The following is a 5013-nucleotide window of genomic DNA, read 5'->3' as shown; positions in this document are numbered from 1 at the left end:
CCGAAAAAGTTAGGTTAGGTAGATTAGGTAGTCGAAAAAAACATTAATTCATGAAAACTTGGCTTATTAGGCAAATCAGGCCTTGCATAGTAGGCTGAGAAGTGCGTTCTGGCTACTAGGTACGACATTATATATATATATATATATATATATGTCGTACCTAGTAGCCAGAATGCACTTCTCAGCCTACTATGCAAGGCCCGAATTGCCTAATAAGCCAAGTTTTCATGAATTAATTGTTTTTCGACTACCAAACCTGCCTAACCTAACCTAACCTAACTTTTTTAGCTACCTAACCTAACCTAACCTATAAAGATAAGTTAGGTTAGGTTAGGTAGGGTTGGTTAGGTTCGGTCATATATCTACATTAATTTTAACTCCAATAAAATAAAACTGACCTCATACATAATGAAATGGGTAGCTTTATCATTTCATAAGGAAAACATTAGGGAAAATATATTAATTCATGAAAACTTGGCTTATTAGGCAAAACGGGCCTTGCATAGTAGGCTGAGGATTGCGTTCTGGCTACTAGGTACGACATATATATATATATATATATATATATATATATATGCGGAAAATCCACAGAGAAATATGAAATGAGGTGAACGTTTCGGCTTTGTTAAAGCCTTTGTCAACACCAGACTGACTGACTCAGTCAGTCTGGTGTTGACAAAGGCTTTAACAAAGCCGAAACGTTCACCTCATTTCATATTTCTCTGTGGATTTTCCGCATAAAATGATCAGTGTTTTGTGATCGTCAATTGCATATATATATATATATATATATATATATATATATATAATATATATATATATATATATATATATATATATATGCGAACAAGCCTGAATGGTCCCCAGGACTATATGCAACTGGAAACTCACACCCCAGAAGTGACTCGAACCCATACTGCCAGGAGCAACGCAACTGGTATGTACAGGACGCCTTAATCCACTTGACCATCTCGACCAGACATAAGGAGGTGATAGCCAAAGCTAATTTAACCACCCCCCCCCCCCCCCGCCGGCACCCGGATGGTAATCTTGGGCATAGCATCCTGGGGACCATTCAGGCGTGTTCGCATTTGTGTTCCTCATGTGTGCCCTAAAGAATGAGGTGATTTGTTAAAATGCTATGCCCAAGATTACCATCTGGGTGCCGGCGGGGGTGGGGGGGGGGGGGGTCAAATAGCTTCGGCTATCACCTCCTTATGTCTGGTCAAGATGGTCAAGTGGATTAAAGCGTCCTGTACATACCAGTTGCATTGCTCCTGGCAGTATGGGTTTGAGTCACTTCTGGGGTGTGAGTTTTCAGTTATATAAATATATATATATATATATATATATATATATATATATATATATATATATATATTTATATATATATATATATATATATATATATATATATATATATATATATATATATATATATATATATATATATATTTAATGTTGAATCTGACCGAAAGGATAAGTTTAATAATTCTAACATAAACCTTCTCAATATTTCTTACGTTTTTCTTCACGGTAGGGAGTAATATAAAGATTAACTCTCCAAAATTCATTCTTAATTTCTGGTCTGATGCCTGAATGCGCTTCATAATTCTTTTTACATTTTCAAAGACTAGTTTACACATAAAAATTCATCCTACTTATACTCGTTTTGGGTGAGGTGATATGGCACAATAGTTTGCGTTAGGTGACAAACATAAGACAGAACACGAAACAATGGGCATGAAAAACATAAGAATGGAAGTAGCAGCGGAAGGCCTATTAGCCCTTACCTCCTCTCCTTGCTTCAGTGTTGGTTCGGGGTCCTGAAGTGGGTAGAATATAGTTGTGCATTAATTGGCTGTTGATTGCTGGTGTTGACTTTTTGATGTGTAGTGCCTCGCTGATGTCGTGTCTCCTGCTATCGCTGTATTTATAGATGATTTCTGTGTTGCACGTTAAGATTTCTTTGGTGATGGTCAGGTTGAGAAGAGATTATATGTTCCTTGATGGAGCCCTGTTGTGTGTGCATGGGTAATTGCCTAAAAAAGAGACGTTGTTGTTGTCTTGCCTATATTCTGAGTTCTTTGGGGCTTACAGTCCTCAAGTGTGCATGTGAAGGCATAAACGACGTAGCTTTCCTTCAGGGCGTTCTGTTTGGTGTCTAGGGAGTTTTTCATGAGTAGCTTTGCCGTTTTGTTGTTTTTATAATAAATAGTCTATTATATTTTCTGATTTTTGTCTGTAGGGATAACGTTCCTATCAATAATATCTTTCAGGAGCCTTTCCTCCATTTTATGAGCCGTCGAATAAAAGTTCCTGTTAAATAGTCTAATAGGGGGTAAAAGTGTTGTGTTAGTTGACTCTTCAAAGGTTGCATGGCAGTTCATCTTTCTTTTTATGATGTCTGCAATAAAACCGATTAAGAAGCCATTGTTGACTAGGACCTGCCTTACCCTACAGAGTTCTTCATCTACTTCCTTCCATCCTTAGCTGTGGCTGAGAGCCCGGTCGACGTAAGCATTGACAACACTCCTCTTTTACCTGTCTGGGCAGTCACTATTGGCATTGAGGCACATTCCTATGTTTGTTTCCTTAGTGTAAACTGCAGTGTGGAAGCCTCAGTTCCTTTCCGTGACTGTTACATCTAGAAAGGGCAGCTTCCCATCGTTCTCCATCTCGTAAGTGAAACTCAACACAGAATTCCGCTCAAATGACTCCTTCAGCTGCTGCAGACGTTTGGCATCAGGTACCTGCATAAAAAATGTCGTCAACATACCTGCAGTATATGGCAGGTTTCAAGGCCATGTTTATTACCTTTCGATTTAGCCATTTCAAAATGATTTTAGCCAAAATAATTCAAGGTTATTTCAATTACCCACGACAGTGAAGAAAAACGTATGAAATATTGAGAAGATTCGTGTTAGAATTATTAATCTTACACATTTTGATGTGTATCAAAGCTTGTCTAAGTGGTATACATTTCGCAGCACCATAATCTAAATGTCATGACAAGAGGACATTGCAAGGAACAACAATGAAATGAAAATTACACAGTATACATATGAGTAATACATCCAAGACCTAAATGAATACATTCTCCATCATGGTCCACATAATGTTTTCTGTACAGCATTAATGTAGCATTACATACAATAAGTATACAAGGAGATTTTTCCAAGCTACATGACATTAGGCTACTGCTATACTCTAGACTTCTAATATATATCCACAAATACATAGCATACATCTTTGATACAAACATATTATATAGTCGGTTATGTATGACATGAATTGCCAATACCCGAATTAACAACAATATACAGTCAAAGAAGAATTGGCTAATAATTATAATATTCGTGACACTAGGCTATCAGCCAAAGATATCACTGTATAGTTTGAGCACAATCATACACCAGCCACAGTATAATCATACTGGTGTATGCGTGGTCATAACAGTTACAACTAAACAACAGTGCCACACAAGACAATGTTCGCCATATCTAATGTTCCCACTACACCATTGTGTCAAACAAGACAATAGTTACTACCACTATTGTTCCAACTAAACCACTGTGGTAAACAGAACAATCTTCACCACCTCTATTGCTTCAACTAAACCCCAATATGAAACAAGACAAAGTTCACAACTATTAATGTTCCCACAACATCCCTGCGTCACACAAGACAATGTTCACTGCCACTATTGATCCAACTACACCACTGTCACACAATACAATGGTCAATACCGCTAAAGATCCAAATAAACCATTGTGTCATCTAAGACAATTACCACTACCACTAATGTTCCAACTAAACCACTGTATCACACGAGACAATGGTTACTACCACGAATATTCTAACTAAACAGCCGTGTAACACAAGACAATGGTCACCCACGCTAATGGTCCAATTAATCCACGGTGTCAATAAGACAATGGTTTCCACTTCTAATATTCCCACTTCACCCTGAGTAACACAAAACAATGCTTACTACCATTTATGTTCCAACTACACAACTGTCTCACACAAGACAATATTCATTACTATTAATGTTCCAACTTAATCACTGTGTTTCCCAAGACAATGGTCACTACCACTAATGTTCCAAATAAAACTCTGAATCATAAAAGACAATGTCACTACCACGAATGTTCTATCTAAACAACTGTGTCACACAAGACAGTGGTCACCTTGAGGTTACCTTACCTTGAGGTGCTTCCGGGGCTTAGCGTCCCCCGCGGACGCGGTCACCACAACTAATGTTTCAACTACACCACTGTGTCAACAAGACAATGTTCTCCACCTCTAATATTCACAGTTCTCCACTATGACACACAAGACAATGCTCACTACCACTAATGTTCCAACTACACCACTGTGTCAATCTCACAATGTTCTCCACCTCTAATGATCCCCCTTAACCATTGTGTCACGCAAGACAATGCTCACCGCCACTAATGTTCACACAATACACAACTGTGTCACAAAATAAAATTTTCGCTACCAATGAGGTTCCAACTAAAAGCTTGTGTCAAACAAGACAATGTTTACCACCACTTATGGTCTGGGTGACCACTGTATGGCACAAGACAATGTTCACGATAACTAATGTTCCAATTGCACTACTTTGTCACAAATGACAATGGTCAGAACTACTAATGGTCGCCAACGGCCATACCACGTTGAGAACATCGTTTCTCGTCCGATCAGCGAAATTAAGCAACGTTGGGTTTGGTTAGTACTTGGATGGGTGACCGCTTGGGAACACCAAATGCGGTTGGAAATATTGTTTTAGGGGCCTGGTAGCCTGGTGGATAGCGCACAGGACTCGTAATTCTGTGGCGCGGTTTCGATTCCCGCACCAGGCAGAAACAAATGGGCAAAGATTCTTTCACCCTGAATGCCCCTGTTACCTAGCAGTAAATAGGTACCTGGGAGTTAGTCAGCTGTCACGGGCTGCTTCCTAGGGTGTGTGTGTGGGGGGGGGGAAGTAGTAAACAGTTGATTAAC

The 5013-nt window shown here is 39.0% G+C and overlaps 1 pseudogene; it reads left to right on the top strand.

Moving 5' to 3' along the window:
- Positions 1-4667: 4667 nt before the first annotated feature.
- Positions 4668-4786, top strand: LOC123770965 (5S ribosomal RNA; annotated as a pseudogene).
- Positions 4787-5013: the final 227 nt, after the last annotated feature.

The sequence above is a fragment of the Procambarus clarkii genome, chromosome 56 (genome assembly GCF_040958095.1).
Source record: "Procambarus clarkii isolate CNS0578487 chromosome 56, FALCON_Pclarkii_2.0, whole genome shotgun sequence".
Taxonomy (NCBI): Eukaryota; Metazoa; Arthropoda; class Malacostraca; order Decapoda; family Cambaridae; genus Procambarus; species Procambarus clarkii.
This window is presented reverse-complemented; position numbering and strand designations above follow the sequence as displayed.